At 43.2% G+C, this 20,334-nt stretch overlaps 1 long non-coding RNA gene across 2 annotated transcripts in view; it reads left to right on the top strand.

The window, feature by feature from the left end:
• Window positions 1-19,726, top strand: part of LOC118973676 (uncharacterized) — a 40,066-nt gene extending 20,340 nt beyond the window's left edge. Inside the window, exons 1-4 of one of the 2 annotated variants that reach the window (XR_005063169.2) lie at window positions 7,253-8,533; window positions 8,687-8,772; window positions 18,475-18,642; window positions 19,476-19,726. This is a non-coding gene — a long non-coding RNA (uncharacterized lncRNA). Of the gene's footprint in view, window positions 1-7,252; window positions 8,534-8,686; window positions 8,773-18,474; window positions 18,643-19,475 lie in introns of those variants that run through there. The other variant, XR_012129179.1, reaches the window with a different exon arrangement.
• The last annotated feature ends 608 nt before the right edge of the window (window positions 19,727-20,334 follow it).

Below are 20,334 nucleotides of genomic sequence, written 5' to 3' on the forward strand. Positions count from 1 at the left end.
GTTTCATAAGGTGGAAATTTAGATAACTGATTTTAGACCTTTTTTCTTTTCTAGTATGAGCATTTAATGCCATCAATTGTTCTTCAGACACTTCTTTAGCTGTGCTTTTTAAAGCTTTCTTATTTTAATTTAGTTCAAAATATTGTCTAATTCCCCTTGTTTTTTCTTCTTTGACCTGTGGTCTATTTAGAAATGGGCTGTTTATTATCCAAATATTTGAAAATTTTCCTGGTATCATTCTGTTGCTGATATTAAGTTGAATTCTACTGTCATCAGAGAACATACCTTCTATGTTTTTAATCTTTTTATATTTATTGAAATTAGTTTTATCACCCAGAATATGGCCCATGTTTTGAGTATTTTATGAAAATTTGAAAAGAAACTTAATTCTCTGGGTTGAAGTTCCTATAAATGAAATTGAGTTGCTTTGTAGTGTTGTTTGAGTCATCTGTATCTTTAATGACTTTTGTCTGACTTTTTTATCAAGTAAAAGAGACAATAATTGAAATACTTATTCATTTGTCTATTTCTCTTATTGGCAATTTTCTGCTCACACATTTCATCTGCCCCATTCTCTCTTTTCTCCTTCTGGGACTCTGGTTTCATGCACAGTGGCCAATTTGATATTGTCTCACAGCACTTGGGATTTTTTTTTCACTGATTGTTTTTCTCTTTTTATGTTTGTATGAGTAATTTCTATTGACTTTTCTTGAAGTTCACTTAGCTTTTTTCTCTTGTGTTCTGTTTGCTGACAAGGTTGCCTAGGGAATTGTTCATCTCTGATGTGTTTTTCATGTTTAGCTTTTCCATCTGACCTTTTTTTAGAAAACTTCCAACTCTTTGCTGAAATTCCCCATCACTCATACATTTTTGTCCACCTTTTTGCACTGTATCCTTTAACATACACATTATAGCAGTTATATATAGTGTCTTTATCTGATAGTTCTAACATCTGGATATTTCTGGGTCTGGTTCTGCCCCCTATTTTATATCTCAACAGGAGGGTATTTCCTTTTTATTTTTGGTCTTGCTTCTTTGTATATGCTGTTATTTTAATCACATGTGGCACATTCTAGGTAAAAGAACAGTAGAGACCGAAATAAATAGTATATAATGTCCAGCATGGCATATGTGCTATGTAATTGGCAAGCATTAGAATGCTCTTTGACCATTCGAGGTAGATGTTATTATTCTTTCCATGTTAGAGCTGAGGAAACTGAGGGGAGACAACAGCAATATAGCAGGGGACAGTGCCAGGTTTGAATCCTGGCCACATGGCTGATCCCTTCCCTAGCTGATAGGTAGGGTCTGGTGGTGGTGGTAAGGATGGTGCTGGAGTGCTATGAGACTGGAGGCCAGGAGACCAGTCAGAACTGTGGCAGCAGGGCAGCTGTGGTGCTGAATGCTCCTGAGGGGTCATTAACTCAAACATCCAGAACCTACACAGCTTGTGTTAGCAAATACACTTAAACAGAATGGTAAGGCTCAGTACTGAGGACAAACTAGGGAGTGGTGGGGACTGTGGTGAACTGGTGCACATACCCCTTCCTAGATACATAGCCATGACTCCATTGTGGCTGACCATGCCAGCTGCAAAACCAAGACAAGTATTATCAGTTCTTAAGATGTTTTGAGAAAAGCTAGAAGTCTAAACTTATATGTGAAGTGCTCTGATTTTTAAAGGTTGGCCACAGGTATAATTTTAAAAATGCTTATGCAGGACACACTGTGAGGATTAAGCAAAACATGTCTTTAAGTAGAGTCAGGCTATCAGGCTATGAGCCACAGTGAGCCCGGCTGGTGGCAGAGGGACTGCCCGGGTACAACTACAGCTGTGGACATGGAGTTTTAGCAGATGTGTTTTTGTCCAAAAGTCTAAATGACAGGCTCAAGGGCATTTTCTATTGAGACATTCATTAGGTAAACCCCTGGCTCTGGACTTTGCCAGCCAGGAGGTACACCTGTGTTTACTTTGTTATCCGTACCTGACTTGCTCCACATTTCTGTATACCTCCTGCAGTCTCTTCCCAGGGTGGCTGTTAGCTCATGTATGCTCCCAAGGATGCCACTGAGAGAGGCACTGTAATGTACTGGTTAGTGGTCTGGGTTGGCCTTTTTCATCTTCCGTTTACTACCTCTGTGAGAGGGTATATTGTTCCCTCTCTGTGTACCAACCACTTATCTGTAAAATAATTTGACCTACTTCCAAGGATGGCTGTGAAAATTATAAAAGATAATAAATAAAAACGACTTGGAAAAATATCTGACATATAGTATGGGCTAAACAAATGTCAGCTACTAACATCATTTTCTTCCTGCCTCGTCCTTCCATCTGAGGCATGTACTATTTCTTCTGCAGCTTCACCCCCTGGGGAAACTCGCTTGGTGCTGCCCAGGATGCCACGGCTGCATTTGTTCATTTATCCATTCAAACAGTACTTATTGAGGGCCCACTATGTGCTAGGTTCTGTTCTAGGCATTGGAGAATCATCAGCTATGAACACAATAGAGGAGCCAGCATTTAGAGTGTGCAGGACTGACAGGAATCACAAAGACAAATAAATGAGAAGTTTATTAAACAAGTAAACAATTTCCAAATGCCCACTACTATGAAGAAAAAGAAAATTGTGATATGATAGAAATGAATAGACATCTACTTTAGACTGGGTGCTCAAGAAAGGCCACTCTGAGGAGGTGTCATTTGACCTGAGGTTTAAATGACAAGAAAATATATTTTAATTTAAAAATCTGGAAGGAGAGTGTTACAAGCTAATGGAACAGCAAGTGCAAAGGCCCTGAGGTAGGAATGAACTTGGCTTTTCCCAGGAACAGGCAAAAGGTCAAAGTGGCTGGAGCACAGAGAATAAGGGGACAAGAGGAAAGGGGTGAAGTCACCGGCTAGCCAGGGACCATGCCACACAGACTTGATGGACCAAGGCAAAGATTTTGGCTGTATATTAAGTCCTATGTGAAGGGTCTGAAGAAAGGTAGTGATAAGACCTGGTTTACATTTCAAATCGATCACTCTTGCTGTAGCATGGAGATTGGACTGGAGGGAAATAGGAGGGAAAGCAGAAAGGCCATCAATCCCCCTATGGACCACTGTAATAGGAAGAAGTGGGGAGAATGGCTCCTTCTCAAACTCTTTTCATTCATTCATTCATTCATTCATTCATTCAATAGCTCTTTCTTGACTGTCTATTATGTGGCAGCAATGGGTGAGACACTGAGAATACACTGATATGTGATATTGTCGTGAGTTCTGTCTGCTACCATTGAACTTTCAATCAAATATCCCTCTTGGTTTCCTGGGTCCTCAAGGCTCTCTGTACACACTGTCTTTCACAACCATTAATCCTACAGTGGTTCACCAAACCACTTTCATGTGGGTTTACCATGGGGCGAGAAACCATGTAGGATTCTCCTGCCCTACAACTTCCTACCTCCCTCAGCAGAACATAAAGGATGTAAACATGAGGGTGCAGAATGGATACGAGGGTGGGGGAGAGATGGAGGCATCTGAACCTACCTGCCAGGAGTCTAGAACCTTGTTGAAGCTTGTGTACATGTTTGTGAGCCTCAGGTTCCAGGGACCCTCGACTTTCAGGAGATCATTAAGGGAATTAAAGGTCATAAAGATGACCTTTGTTTCTGTTCTATTTTCAACAGGGTCAGACTCTTTTTTTTAAGATGAGATTTTTAAGGTAGTGAAACAACATTGCCTAGTATGGAGAATAACTTTTTACATTCAATTCACAACCACAGAGTCTTGTGTGAAATTCTAGGTGTAACCACATTTATTAAATGGTAAAGAAAATGGGCAATCAAGCCTTCTTCAGACGGAACCAAGCACCTAATAGCTGTCTTTCTCTATCTGACAGTCAGAGGCCTGTGAAACAAACTCTCAAGAAAATCTGCTGGGTGGGCCAAACTCCTGTACATCTTCTTTATAGAATAGAATGTCAGTTACACTTTTCAACGGAGAGAGGGAGGTTTCAAGTTGTGAGGAGGCAATGGGAAATGGAACACCGATTTCTTAGGTTCTGTGTGTCAGGCACCTGCTCAGGTGGAGTGAGCAAAGATAGGAGAGTTCTGGCAAACGCACAAGTGGAAATCAGTTTAAACCAACTGCAAAGGTGTTTTTTTTTCGTGACAATGGGATCCATATTTCAGAATATTATTCCAAGACCTAATATGCAAAAGGGAAAAATAGAATCTGTTTTGAAAGTGAGAGGACAAGTAGGACTCAGCCTGTTGTCACCCACTCCCCTTCCCATCCCTGGCCACGCTTGGTGCCTTTGTTCATCAGAGAACCCAATTGGGACTCTATTGATGTGAATCATGATAGAAAATGAAGATTGTGTGAAGACCATTTTTCCCTTAAGTTAAATTTTATTTAGAGTATACCATATGCTGGGCACTTTGCTGACAAAATAATTTACATACACAGCATTACACTTGTGCCATGAGGTGATTAGTGTTACACCTGTTGTCAAGATGAGGAAACAGAGGTTCAGGGTGACTCGATCATGTACGTGAAGTTAAACAATTGCCAAGTGGCAAATTTGGGCTTCAGACTCAGAGCTGACACCAAAGCTTCTGTTTTCAACCAATAAACTCTACTGTCTCTCTCTCTCTCTTTGACAGGATTTTTTCAGTTCTCATCAAGAGGTGAAGCATTTCAAGGAATGTTTACAGAAAGGGGACAGGGAAGAGGAAAGGAGGAAGAAAGAGTAATGTGGAGGAGGCGGAGGCAGAGGCAGAGGTAATAGTAAGACTTGGGCTAGTGACAAAGAGGAAATTAGTGTGAAATGATAAAAAACCAAAGAACCAGCTGCTAAGAAAGGAAACTCCATGGAAAATCCAAAGAAAGGTAATGCCGTGAGGGGAGAGAGAAAGAGGCTCAGACGGAAGGTCAGTGCTCCTAGTGACCAAAATGTCTGGATTTCAGTCAGGACCAGACTCCCTAGTTTCTATTGTGATCTGATTATGTACTTATTTAAAACAGCATTAATGTTTGCCAACAAATGTCAGCACAGTGGCTGGCCCAGGACACAGGAGTCTGGAAGGTGGACCAGCCAATTGGAGCAGGGGAGTCTTTTTGGGCACCCAGTGCGCCAGGCCATGTGGTGCCTAGTCCCTGGGTGGTGGCTTTCCATGATATTAAACCATCACTTTGCCCCTGTTGACTGAAGTTTTAGCTAGGTTGCTGAGATGATTGGCTGAGTTGGGGTCCAGGGGCTGGCTGGACTGACCTAGGTGACAGCCCAGAAGCCAGGAGTCTGGCTGTAGAATTTATTGCTCTCCAAAAGAATACAGCAGGAAAAGAAACCAGTGAGAAAGCTCTCGGCTTGTTTATTATGGTGGCTGGTGTCTGCCGTTGGCTGGCTCACATGTGCAGAATCAGATGTTAACACCTGTAGTACCAACACCATGCGACAGGTCTGGGGAAGAGATGGCGTAGATCCTACTGCTCTTATTGGCTGGTAAGTGGGTGGCAGATCTAGCCGAAGCACCTGCCCCAAGTGACAAGGGGCAGATCACTTCCTAATTCTCTGTCTCTATTCAGTCTCTGAAGCATCCTGATCATGTTTGCTGGCCCTACGTACTTCCTGGGGTGAGGATTGTGGAGTCACAAAGCAGGAGTGTTGAAAAGCATCCTGAGTCTTCTGGAGAGAAAAGGAAAGAAACATTCAATGAAGATTTTCTGTATCCCAGGGAATTCACATGTCTTCACCGATCAGGTTTTTCTCGAAGTCTACAATAGGCAGTATTAGCTCCCTTTATAGGGGATACTCAAAGGTTTCTGAGATTCAGAGAGATTGTGTTGTCTGTCCAATTCTTTTCCACTCCTTTTATTTTTATTTATTTATTTATTTATTTATTTATTTATTTTATTGAGGTATCATCGATATACACTCTTAAGAAGGTTTCACATGAAAAACAATGTGGTTACTACATTCACCCATATTGTCAAGTTCCCCCCATACCCCATTGCAGTCACTGTCCATCAGTGTAGTAAGATGCCACAGAGTGACTCCTTGTCTTCTCTGTGCTGCACTGTCTTCCCTGTGACCCCTCCCACCATGTGTACCAATCATAATACCCCTCAATCCCCTTCTCCCTCCCTCCCCACCCACTCTCCCTGTGGTAACCGCTAGTCCCTTCTTGGAGTCTGTGAGTCTGCTGCTGTTTTGTTCCTTCAGTTTTGCTTCATTGTTATACTTCACAAATGAGGGAATTCATTTGTTTCTTTCTCCGCCTGGCTTACTTCACTGAGCATAATACCCTCTGGCTCCATTCATGTTGTTGCAAATGGTAGGATTTGTTTTCTTCTCATGGCTGAATAGTATTCCATTGCTTTTCCACTCCTTTTGCATCGCTTTCTCCTTTAGGAGCCCTGCATCTAGCAGTAGTCCTTTGAGATGCTTAGCCCTGACAAGAGGGCACCAGGAGAGCTGCTAAAAGGCTGGACACCAGCCTTGGCAGGGCCATGTCGTGGAACAAGCATATGACATGGCTATGGGGGGCAGTCAGGAAAAGGATAACAAGGATGGGAGGGTGATTAAATGGAAAATGCATGGACAGACATTCAGATGCAAGGAAGTCACAGCTCTACTCGGTAAACAAAGATAAATAAAGCCAGAGCTTCCCTGTTAATAGCCTCCTGACTAGATCATCCCTTAGGTCCTTTTAAATCCTGATGTTTGCCTCCTTCAAAACTTGTGCACCCTTTGTCTAGTCTCTTCAGGTGCTGCTTCCTGTTGGTAGGAGTGAGTGATGGCAATGAGCTAATCAGATAAGCTAGACTTTACTGATGAGCGAATTAACTAATGGGCAACTCCTCCCATGACTTAATGCCATAATTGGGTTGAAGTAAATTTCTTCCAGACTTAACCTTGGGCATTGACAAATGGTGGGAATTCACAGTCCTGTGCTTAGTGTCCGTGCAACCACACCCTTGGGGCCCGCACCCAACACAGGGCTGGACAGGAACTGGCCTGTGACCCAGCCTCTTTTTCCTCCAACCTGTGACATCAACAGGATAGCCGGAGGCTAGTGACTGGACTGAAAACTCTGTGTTAATGTGGTGGCACCACAGCGGGGACGAGATCGGGTAGGGTGGGGGTGGTGGGAGGAGGGAGGAGGCAGGAAGGGGAAACAACATGACAGTTTTAAGTCATTTAAAAATATTTTTGTTAATCACATATTAAACTCCTAATGCAGATATAAATGCCTTTTTAAACATTAGAAAATTACATTTGTGGTAAAAGAAAGAATAGCTAGAAAGGTATACAGAGTGAAGTCTCTGTGCCCTAGCTCCCTGTCATTCCCTTCTCCCAAAGGAACTAATTTCTTGTAAATATCTAAGCTAAGGAACCACCTGTGGCTGGTAGACTCTGTCCTATCCTCAGAGAAACCAAACACACCCCATCTCCTTTCCCTCCTTCTAACCCCAGAGCTACAAACCACGCCAACAGTAGGGGCTCATTCTTAGGTACTCTGTCCGCACTCTTGGCTTTCTCTCTCCATTCCAGGGGAACCCCACCTTACTCTCAACTTTTCCATTTCAGAAAATGCCTTTTTCAGATTTTTTTTTTTAATCAGTGGCTTACACTTGAGTTTAGAAAAAAACTAATGAAATAAAATGTGAGATCTGGAAGGAATTTTCCCATAATTGTGGAAGCCGAGGCCCCAGAAAAATGAATACATGTACTATCTTGGGTTTGTATAATATTTTACTGTTTACTTAAGTGCTTTCCTATTTATCTTTGTATTTGGCCCTCTTACTCGCTCCCTGTATGGAAATGAGTGGGCAGTATTATTGCCACTGTCTAGGTGAGGACACTGGGGTTTCCAGAGGCTGATTATTCCAAGAGCTGGGGCACTCCTTGTCCTAAGGGGGTGGACAAGGCATGTGTTACACCTCAGTGGCATCACCATCCTTGTGGAGGGATGTCAGGTGTGGTGAGGAAAGGGTGGAGAGGTAAGGTAATTCCTCAAATTGCAATACTTGGGAGGCTGGCTGTGTTGCATAAATGGAGAGCAGCTCTGGCTCATGTACTCCGCTTTCCAAGTGTAATTTGGTTCCTGGCCCTGGGTTTCCATGGAGTTGCACCATGACCGCCTGAAGGGGAGCAGTAGGTGGAACTCTGGGCACTCAGCCAGAATCGCCCTCCCAGACTTGGGTAGGTTGGAAGCTGGACTGCTGCTTCCTGGTGCCTGTGCCTGACATGTGGGCCAGCTTCTCTCCCATCATGCTTTCTTTTGTCCTTCCCTTACTTACTTCTGTGTCCTGGAAGGGGAAACGTGTTCCCTAGCTTTCCCTCCTTTCCCTCCACTGGGGACTGAGTAAAATGGCAAGAAAGTCAGAATTGATTGAGGTCGCTCAGTGAGTCAGGTGCTGTGCTCCTGCCATCTATACAGAGACCAAAGGGACCTGGCCCCGGCTCTTGAGATCTGCACAGCTTAGTGGGGTGGCTGCTCCCACACAGAACAACGTACATGAGCTGGGCATTGCATCTGGCTTCAGGTAAGAGAGAAACAATGCAACAGAGGTTTAAACAAGAGTCTTTTTTCTTCCAAATTCCTTGAAAGCTGGGCGGCCCAGGGCGATCTGGTAGTTCTGAGATGTTACCAGGATCCCAGGTTCATTCTTTCCTTCTGCTCCACTATTTTTTTGTAGGATTGCTTCGTGGTCGAAAATGGCTGTTGGTGATCCAGACTTCATATTGCAAGCAAGAAGAAGGATAAAGGGGAAGATGCAAATGGGTTCGTGTAGCTGAGTATGCCCCCTTTGGATCATTTTCCTGGAAGCCCCACAATAAGCTATCGGCCAGTGCTTCATTGGCTACCCTGTCTGTAAAGGTGGCTGGGAGATATTTTGCTTGTTTAGCCTTTTTCAAAAACTGGACACATTTTTATTTCCAACAGTACAGTCTTTGAAAGAGGAGGGGAAGGGGTCTTGCATAGATAACCAGCAGCCTCAACTAATCTGGGTGATTTTAGTGCATGGTGGTACACTCTATACGCTCTGCTGAATGTGTAGTTTAGCTCAATAATCGAACCTCTCCGTGCCTCAGTTTCCTCACCTTCAAAATGGACGTAATCACACCACCTACCTTGAAGTGACTAAATCTTATATGCTGTTGGGAAATTTCAATGAGAAAGTGTGTGGTGCCGGCATAGACCTCTGGGAGGTATCCTGTCAGTGCCCAGCAGATGTTAGCTGTGATGGTGAGCACGGCAGATGGTGGTGATCCAGATCCTAAAATCGGACTGCCTGCGTTGGTGTCCCCCTCCAGCACATGCCACTCACCTGTGGGCACATTGCTGTGATTTACTATCTTCAGTGGTAAAATAAAATGATAGAATCCACCTCTTTGAATTACTTTCAGATTGAGATGACCCATGTGGAGTGCTTGACAGAGTGTGTGGCATATCAAAGGCACTCAAAGATTATTATTCATTATGATCATGGAAGCACAGAGAAGGTGCCTACAACCAGGCTCAGGGGGACTCAGCAGGCAAGGCTGCCTGGGCCAGTGGTATGGGGTCTGTGTTTTGGCAGGTGTGAGGGGCAGTGAGTCAGGGGGTGGTGAGGAAGGTGGGAGGTGTCCCCAGTTGTGTGAGCAGCGTGGAGTTGTGAAAGCTCACGGTGTGCTCTCGGAGCTATGAATGCTCCAGTGTGTCTGGGCTGCATGGTCCAGGTAGAGAGTGGGACACACTGAGAGGAAGGCTGGGTGCAGGCTCAGAGGGCCTGTAGCTGTGATGAGGAGCCGTGAGCCCTGGGGCGCCAGGCCTGCTGCCTGATCTCCTGGGGCTGGTTTCTGAACGTGGACGAGATCATCTTCATAGACAGGGAATCAGCTGACTGGGACAGTGTGCGGTTTGTTGGCATCTGCAAATTGCCACCTGTTAACCAAAGGCCCGAGACTCAATCTGGCCAGGTTCCTCTGCAATAGGGCCTTAATCAACACATGACTTCTGTTTTGGCAGAGAAGGAAATGCTGATAGCTGGAGGTGAACTTGTGTTGAAGTGCTCCCAAGAGTATGAAGACAAGTTGACTCTAGATTCCCAGCAGGACTTTGATACCCATGAACTGATGAGAACAGATTTGCTTATCAGATTCCCCTAGAAATTAATTTATTGGCTGGAGAGGTAAATTCTGAGGTGGGAGGAGGAGGTGCTGAAGATACCATGGGTATTGTAGTTAAGGGACCACAGGGGAAGCAAAGGGGCAGCTGGCTCCTCAGCCAGGAGGGTGAGCAGAAAGAGCACTTGACATGAGTCCAGAGTCACACGGCCAGTCTTACCTTCACCCTAGGTCCCCAGATCAATGTACAGCATTCTATAAAACATGGATAATGATGCTTGCTCAGCTGGCATGGTCAGGCTCTTTGATGGTCAAATGAGAAAATGTATGTCTGCAAAGAGACTCTTTAAAGTGCACCTAGGATAAAATACAACCTGTGTCCCATTCTCCCAGGCCTTCTGACAGATTATAGAACACACCATTCTCCTTCCCATCTTTGTCCATCAACACATGCTTCTTTTTCTGCCTAGAACATTCTTCCAGCTTTTCCTATGGCTTCTTCTGTCTCATCTCAGCTTACATGCCACTTCCTCAAAAGGCCTTCTGAGGGCCTGACCTACTGAGATTATGCACTCCCCTCTGAACCTCTGTTGCCCAAGAGTGCTAGCAGTCAAGAACACAGGTTGCAGGCCAGACTCTTGGGTTCAAGTTTAGCTCTGACACTTACTAGTTGTTTGACCTTGAACAATCACCTAACTTCTGTACCTCACCTCTGTAAGATGGAGCTGATAATACAGGTCTCCCCCGCTTTCCGAAAGTTCACATTATGCCACATAGCTTTTATGACACACCCACATTAGAAATTTTTCTCACTAACTGAAGGAAATTAGAAGAGGATTTTCATTTTCATGAAAAAGCCCTTTACCATGCTAATGTAGGTCTTTCATAGAATTGAAGTGGTGTGGAAAGTGGGGAATACTCTGGTTTATGCCATCAGTTTAGGAAAGTTTTTCATAGGAATACTGTACTTTCAGATAGTGGGGGAAATCCTTAATATCTATTTCATGAAATGGTGTGGATGAAGGATGACTCAAACAGATGTCAGCTATTCATGCTGTTCATCAGATCACTCTATTTCCCTTCTAGTGCTAACAATATCTGTAATTAGTTTATTTGTATGTGTATTTATAATCTGCCATCCACCCCCTTCCAAAATTGGATCTTCATGAGGGTGGTGACCATGTCTTTCTCATCCATTCTTATGTGCTACGTGCATCACACAGTGCCTGGCATCTCACAGATGCTCAATAAATAGTGTTGGACAAGGATGTACGGGACGAATGTTTCCCAGAACCGAGCCCTGCGGGTGACTAAGGCAGTCCTGGGACGGGCCAAGGAGCTTGTTAGAGGGCCCTGCTTTGCATTTCATTCTCCCATTTGTAGGGCTTTCACTCTTGTGATGAAATCACAGTGAAACTCCAGACACCTGAGTGCTTCCCCTCCAGCCTAGACCAGTATTTGACCACAAAAAGGGGGAAGAAAAAATAAGAGAGAAAGAAGCGCTCCAAACCACATGTTTCTTGGGACAGAAAGATGAGCCTTTTCCCAGAGTCATGTGAGGTCACTGAGCAGGCGCGGGGAGTGTGCTGCTGAGCTCCATTGTGACCGACTGATGATGCATCGAAGGCCCCAGACCGGGTGTCAGCAGTCCAGGCTTTTTCCCCCTCTGCCCTGACCTGTTGTGCCATCTTTGTCAAGTCATTTTACCTCTCTGGGTCCCTTCAGTGTCCTCATCTGCACAGTGAGGGGGTCAGAAGAGATAAAGTAGAGTGGCCATACAGTCCTGGCTTAGCCTATAGATCTAGTATAATTTTTAATAACAACCTCTTTCATTCCATAAGTGACCTGTATTGGAAATTGGATAATAAATCATAAGATCAGTTTGATTCAAATTTCTTCCAGTTATACTATTTTGTCTTTCTTTAAAAAACGTTTTTCTGATTGCCTGTCTCTGTGTGTGCTCCACCCACAGTTCCACGCCCTGCCCACCTTATGAGACACTGACCTCCAAAGACATTGTCACTTGGTTGTTGTTGCTCTCTGGCTTCCCGTGGGGTTGGCGTGGGGGAGGCACCTGCAGAAGACGGGAGTGTGGGGAGACAGAGAAGAAGGGACCTAATACCTGTTGCCCCCTTCCCGGCAGTCTTGGGAGTGGCTGCTGTGCACACGCTCAGTTGCCAATGGGCTGGGCTGGAGGCAGGTCACCTCTCCTGTCTCCTTCAGGCCTTGGGATGGTAGCGACCTCCCTGGGTGTGTTGGTGTTCCCAGCTGCGCCCTTGCCTCTGCGCACACCTCTGTTTGTAGTCCCTTCATTGGACTCTCCAGCACCTGTTTTCAGTGTGCTGCCCATTTCCTGAGGTATTTGAATAGATGCAGATGCTCTAGCACTCTGGCCTAATCTCTACCTGGGACCCTGGCTTCTTAGTATAGACAAGTCTAAATCTTTAATCAATGTAGGCAGCCATATCGTTGAATTTTGGTTTTCTAGGATGCTGGGAGGGCTGTGGACTGGCTTGTGGTATAACTGGTGGCATGAATGAAAGGGAGGGGGCATGAGGATGGCCTTTGATCCAGATGCCATTTAGGTGTCCCTAAATGTAAATTGTAGCAGCATGAAAATAAAACTAAGAAACTTACAGTGCATGCCTGACATATAATAGGCATTCAAGAAATGTACATTGAATATAGTAAAATTTCCACCCCCAAATTTTATTATGAACATTTTCAAACATACAAAAAAAAAAGAAAGATTTGTACAGTGAACACCCATAATCTAGATTCCTCAGGAAAATGTTTTACTTTCTTATCACATAGCCACCCAACCATCTAATAACTTCTTTCTATCTATCAACCCATCCTATTTCTTACATATTTCAAAGTAAATTGTAAACATTGTATACTTTTCTACAAAACCCTTCAGCAAAATGGTAAGATATTTTTATTATAAAAGCAGTTGAAGCTAATTGTCAAACTTTTTGATTATACAGAGAGTATGAAGCAAAATGAAAATATCTCTCTTCCCTTTATCTCCTTTTGTTTCCCAGGCATAACAGCTGGTAAGTATAGTTCCAAAGATTTGTATGGACATGTATTTTTGATATTTTACAAACTAGAATTGTACATGCTTATTGTTTTGCAACTTGTTTTAAAAGAAATCAATCATATCTTGAAGACATTCTCTCCTGTCAATAATTGCAGTTCATCTTAACTCTTTAATGTCTGTAGAGTTTTCCATATTATATACCTCCATTTATTGAACCATTTCTCATTGATGGCCATTCACACAGTTTGTATTTTTCTTTGATATGATAAACAATGTTGGAGTGAAGATTCTTATGCATTCCTTTATTCAACAAATATTTAATAAGTGCCTACTCTGTGCCAGACATGGATCTATGCTCTGGAGATAATGGGAGGAAAGGATAGATTAATATCTCTGTGTGGAATTTACATTCTTGTGAGGGAGATAGATAATAAGCTAGAAAACAACAAAATGAATTTCAGCTAGTTTTGAAGAAAATAAAATAGAAAAATGTGATAGATAATGATGGGAGGTGCTGCTTTACAAATGCTGGTCTTGGAAGGCCTCTTTGAGGAGGTCATATGTGAGCTGAAACCTGAATAATGAGAAGGAACCAGTTGTGCAAGTCCTAAAGAGAATGCACAGCAAATGCAAAGGTCCTGAGGTGGGAGCACGCTTGGTGTGTTTGAAGAGTAGAACCAGAGCCAGCTTGAAGGAAGTAGAGCAATGGCTGGAAATGAGGTTAGAAAGGTAGTCAGGGACCAGATCATATAGGGCCAAGGAGTTTGAGTTTTATTCTGTGTTCAGTATATCACATTTATTTTAAACACTGGAAAATCATAGGATGAAACTATCTCCATGTGACCTGTGTCAAATGGAATGTGAGCAAAAACATTTCATGTATCTGGTTAGCTGCAGCACAGGAAGCCATAACTCACCCTAGGCTGAGTAGCATCCTGGGAAGAGAATGGACACCAGAGGCTGAGAGATCTGTGTTCAAATTCCAGCTCCACTGATATATATATTTCCTGAAAGAAGTGAAGGTAGGTCCTTAAGATATTTGTACATATGGTCATAGCAGCATTATTCACAACAGCCCAAAAATGGAAGTAACCCAAGTGTCCATCAATGGATGAGTGACAAAGAAAAAGTGGTGTCTATAAAAAGAAAGGCAATTCCATATATGCTAACAGCAAGGTGTACCTTAAAGACATTAAGCTAAGTGCAGTAGGCCACACACAAAAAGACAAATACTGTATAGTTCCACTTACACGAAGCACCTAGAATAGTCAAATTCATAGAGAAAGTAGAATGGTGGTTACCACAGGCTCGGGGGAGGGTGCATGGGGAATTGTTTAATGGGTATGGAGTCTCAGTTTTGCAAGATGAAAGAATTCTGGAGATTGGTTGCACAATAATGTGAATGTACTTCATGCTATGAAACTGTATACTGTAAAATGGTTAAGATGGCAAATTTTATGTGTATTTTACAATTAAAAATTAAAAACAAATCCAGTATCATCACTTATCGGCAATGTGACTTGGCCAGTTAGTCTCTCTGAGCCTCTGTTTCACATATGTAAAAGGAAGATGGTAATACCTAGAGCAATGGCTGGAAATGAGGTTAGAAAGGTAGTCAGGGACCAGATCATATAGGGCCAAGGAGTTTGAGTTTTATTCTGTGTTCAGTATATCACATTTATTTTAAACACTGGAAAATCATAGGATGAAACTATCTCCATGTGACCTGTGTCAAATGGAATGTGAGCAAAAACATTGGGAATAAGGGTTCAGATGCTGTCTGGTTCCAATCTTCCTTTGCAGAATTTGGAATCTCAGGCTTCCCAGAATTCCCACATAGCTGAACGACTCTTTCTGTGAATCTCAATTGAGTTGCCCTTGTACCTAAAACATAGTAGATACTCAGTGAACATTCGTTGACTGACTCACTGACTAAATCCACTTGTGTAGACATCATCTGGAAGGAGCCATGTGTGTTGGGAACTGTGTGCCTGGCACATAATGGGCATTCCAAAAATATTTATGGAACTGTTGAATGAACGATTGGATGACACATCTAGCCATGAATTGTAAAATAATCTGCTTATTCCAAAGTATACACAAGAATTACTGTAGAATCTAGGGAAGAATATGTTTCCTTGCTTATCTGTGTGGTTTGCAGAGTTCGATTCCCTGTGATTGTGGGCCTGGGATCCTGTTTCCTTGCTGGCTGTCATTTAGGGCCTTTCCCAGCTTCCAGAGGCCATGCCCAGACCTTGACTTGTGCTCACTTCCTCCATCTTCAAAGTCAGGATTTCTTACTCTCCTTTTCATCTCTCTGACCCAGCAGAGAAAGGTTTTCCACCTTAAAGGACTCAAGTAATTAGACCTGGTTCACTGCAATGATCCAGGACACCGCCCTATCTCAAGGTCCTTGACCTTCAACCTACTGGCAGTTCCCTTTAAAGACTGAAAGATTCTGGGGACTAGGGCATGAATATCTCCGGAGGGTTGTTTTTCTGCCCACCACTGCCTCCACTGTCACTTTAGAATGAATTGGTGTCTCAGAGCAGGTGGTTGACTGCCAGCAAACAGCTCTGGGAAAGGAAGTCACCAAAAGGGAGATTTGGCTGAAGGGAGGAGAGGTAGGGCACCTGGCGAGGGGCACTACGGGCGAGGCTCCTGGCTTCACAGACTCCACATCACTAAAAGAGAAAAGAAATACTCAGAAAGGCCAAGAAACTTAAACTTTGTGTGTCTTACAATTTTCCTTCAGATCAGTTCTACAAAGGGTGAATCAATATTCACTAACCATGGCTAACTGTAATATCTTTCCCCCTGATTTTCATTAGTTAATTGATGGGTGTTATTGGCTCATTCCGGCCAATAATTGAAGGATGCTGTCTTTGCTGACTTGGTGAAGCTTCTAGATGTCATCAGTGCAGACATTACTTAAGAGTCCCCCAGCACCTGGCGCAGGCTGATCAGGGACCCAGGGGCCTGGCGCAAACCTTCAGGTCATTCCAGAGCTTTCTCTCCAAAGAGTCTAAGATGCCATCTGCTTCGAGCCTTTTTTTTCTTTCTGCCTCTGCCATCCTCCTTCCTCCCTTCTTCCTCTCTCTTCTTCCTCCTCCTCTTTTCTCCTCTCTAGTTTTCTGGTGTTTCAGAATCAAAGTAAATGAAAAAGAAAAGACATCATTTCAGCTCAGGAAATGAGCCAAAGCTGTAAGGAATGGACAGAGTTCACTGCTGTAATATTACTTCCCTGTTCTGATGAATGGAATTTACTGCAAAGGAATATTTTTTCTGGGTCTTTCATTTGGGCAAAGACGTACCTAAGAGGCTGAAGGCGCCCCGTGTAGGCGGAGCTCGGTGGGACCACCTGCTGCCTGCAGCTGTGATACCAACTAAATTAGAGGGAGGAAATGGCCCCTTCTGAGGCCTCGGGGATTGCAGGTCTCAGGTCAGCAGTGGTTGCAGCTCTCCTGTCTGTGGCCCCTGCGGAGAGATGATGGGGAGGCTGCTGTCCGTGGTTTGCTCTGAGAGAGGGTTGTACTGGGCTTCGCCCTCCTAGACGCTGGCACAGTGTTCCGGAAGCCTAAGCTCCTCGGGGGCTAGCAGAGGTCAGAGCTCTTGGGAATGGGTTGCAACACAGAGGAAACTCCCCCTTCCTGCCCTTGGCCACACCCTCAGCTTCTCACACTCGGGCTTCCCGGTCACACAAGTCATACCCACAGGGACAGATCTGGGGAGGACGTTGGGAAAAGGGGTCATAGAGGTTGAAATCACTGGCATATCAAGAAGACTCCTTGGGAAACCCAACAAGAACAAGAGGTAGTTGAGCCAAGAAAAGTCAACAGACCTTTCTTGTGGACTGAAGCATTGTATACATTTGAATAATAATAACCAAGTTAATATTAAAAGTTCATATGACCATTGAAACATGGTGATGTGCTAATCATGGTTTTACATAGATTATTTTAGTCGTCACACTAACTCTGCAAGGCATAGGGTATGTGTGTCCTACAGATGTTGAAATTGATAATAAGAGAGGTTTGGAGAGTTGTCAATGGCCTCGAAGTCTGTACGGTGGGGCTGAGATTCAGGTTCAGATTCATTGATTTTAAAGCCTATTTTCTATTTTAAAGCCTCCCTCCCTCCCTACCTCCCCTCCCTCCCTCCCTTCCTTTTCTACTTTCTTTTTGTCACTGCTTCACGTCTTTTCTTTTTAAGAAATAAAATGTCACATATTCAGTGGGAGTCCCTTTGTGTTTCTCCCATGTCCCATTCTCCTGTCTTCCTCTCCAGAAGCAACTAACCTCTCTCAGCTGAGGTCCCGTCCTCCATTATGTGAGTCCATGGTCATAAACCATCTCCATTGTATGATGTGTTTTTAAAATGTACATATATGAAAAAGAGTTAAAAGTACTCCTTTACAGAGAAAGAAATACAAATGGCTGTTAATGACAAGAAAATAGTCACTGTTTCATCCATCACAAGAGCAATACAAATTACAGTCGCATTGAGATACCATTTTTAAAACCTTCCAAATTGGTCAATACTCAAGATTTGGTAACACAGTTTGTAGAAGAGGCTGTCAGGAAAGAGGCACTCATAACTTTGATCCTGGGTGACTCAATTAGTATAATCTCTATCGAGGACAATTTGACAATATAAAAAATGCAAACACAAAATTTCTGGGAGCTTGTCTATAGATATATTTGTACATGTTCAAAAGCACATTCATTGCCTTATTCATTGAAGTATTGTTTGTAATAAAAAGACCAGAAACAATCTACTCCCCCATCAGTAAAGGACTAGTTGAATAAATTATGGTGTAATGGAATCCTGTAGGAATGAAGACACTCTCTACACTAACATGAAAATTTCTCCAATACATGTTAAGATTAAAAAAAAAGGCAAAGTGCTGAAGAATATGTGTAGTATGCTACCTTTTGTATAGCAAAAGGGAAAATAAGCCTGTGCATCCATTTTTGTTGTATTTGTACAAAGAAACTCTGAAAGTTTACATACAAAAACATAATTTTGCATGTGGGAGGCAAGAGGGATGGGATGAGGGGAGGAAGACTTTGAAATGTATTCCTTAAAAATTTTTTGTGAGCAATGTGAATGGACTGTATTACTTATTTCAAAAATTAATTTAAAAGGTTGAAATAGTATCATATGGTACAAGCCATTCTGCAACTAACCTTTTCCAATCTGGTTTATGTTTTTGAGGCCTAGCCATGTGGTCATGACCTTGATTTTTCTGTTAACTATGCTGCCTTGAGCTGTAGAATCTTACAGCTAGAAATGCTCCTCAACCTCACCCAGCTTCTTACTTTCATATTCCAGGAAAGGAAAACGAAGGTGCAGAACGGTGAGTGGCTTGTTCAGGGTGGCCCAGCAGATCCATGGCAGAACTGAGGTGGCCCCAGATCTTTCAGCCCCGACCGGGAGTTTAGGGCTGCCTAATCCTTGCACACCTGACTGCCAAAACCACCTCCTGATGCCTACTGAGAGGTTAGTAAGTTTGTGTGTCAGCCTTCCCTAGGATGTTCCCCTTGTAAAAACAAAACAAAGATAAACAACATCAAATGGCAACTGCGTGATTACCATTTTATGCAATAGGGATTGTTCTGATCTCAGAAGGCTTTAGAAAGAGATGCTTTAAGGTGAGGGAAATGGTGGGGGGTAAACTTGGTAGTATCTCCTTTCCCTTTTCCTCCTCCTAAATAAATACACAAATACAGTCAAAATGACTAGGTTATCACTTGTTCACTTATAAGACTGGTTCTGCCTTCAGCTCGGGAAGGAACTAATCTGGTTTGAATGGGTGATGGCACCGTTGCAAATATTGTTAGTTTAACAAAATGTTGTGAGACTGTTTGTTGCCATAGCAACAGTCAAGGCACTAAAAGTCTCCTACAGTGAATGAGACCTCTGCAGGTGAAGTCCTCCGGCCCCTCCCTCCACCATCAGGCAGAACTCCCTTAACCAACCCCACAGGTGAGGACCTTTTAGGATTTACCTTGGTAAATGACCCCAGCCCTTCTGGGAGTTCTTAGAGGCAAGCACTGTGTCAGAATTGGTGAGGATACAGAAACCCATAATCTGTATGCTTTAACCTCAAATTGAATAGCATAGATGGGTGCCTCCCCCAATTTTAATACCAAAATATTTATAACAGTAGAGGAGCAGCAGCAATGTGAAGAGGCCTTTCCCAAGCTTGGAATTTAGGTCACATCAGGATTTTAACTTACAGTTTCATGCATATGCTAAATTCCACTTCATAATGTAAACATGTTTGCTTCAGTGGCCACATTTATAGTCAATAACCATATTTTTCCCTTCAGCCTTCCAGTAAAATTGATGCTCCAAGAAGCTATATCATGACCGGAAGCTTTGGATGTCTTCCATCTGGCTCTCAGCCTGGATTTCGCGACCCAAGTTTGAGAAGCATGGATCAGCCAGGATTTGGCAAACACGTTTTGTGAAGGGCTGGACAGTAAATATTTAGGTCTCATGGGCCATACTGTTTCTGTTACAGCTGCTCAACCCTGACATTGTAGCATTGTAGCAAAAACAGCCATAAACAATATGTAAATGTATAGCCATGGCTGTGTTCCAATAAAACTGTATTTACAAAAACAAACAGATTTGGCCCATTGCCTAGATTTTGCTTGAAGCCTATAGTTTACCGACTCTTGGATTAGATACCCAAGGGTTTATAAAAAGGAAATATTCTCAGCTGGGACAAATAAGGAAGAAGACTAGGAGTAGAAATTCCATCAATCATTGAAGGCTACATAGTATTTCAAAGAGCAGAGAGGAAATGATAGTATTACTAGCAGAGGAGCAGGGTAAGCAAAGGCAAATATTTTTAGGTTTATGTCTAGGTGGGGGACACGGAAGGCAGTAAGTAGATCAGTTTGGCTGGAGGAAGGAACTCATGTCCAAGAGAGGTATTCTCAAACATCAGGGCTGGAAGGGACTTTGCTGATTATTTGCTTCCCATTGCACAGATGGGGAAACTAAGCTCAAGAGAGATCTCAACTCTGCAAAGAGGCTGAAGAGTGGAATGACTTGAATACTAGGCTAAGGGATCTCAGCTCTGCTGTGCAGGCCAGCGATGTTTCAACCTTTCATCATTTGCATGCTTATTCATTAACCCACTTCCTATGTGCCATGTGACCAGATAGATGTCCCAAGAGG

The sequence above is a fragment of the Manis javanica genome, chromosome 1 (assembly GCF_040802235.1).
Source record: "Manis javanica isolate MJ-LG chromosome 1, MJ_LKY, whole genome shotgun sequence".
In the NCBI taxonomy this organism is placed as follows: domain Eukaryota; kingdom Metazoa; phylum Chordata; class Mammalia; order Pholidota; family Manidae; genus Manis; species Manis javanica.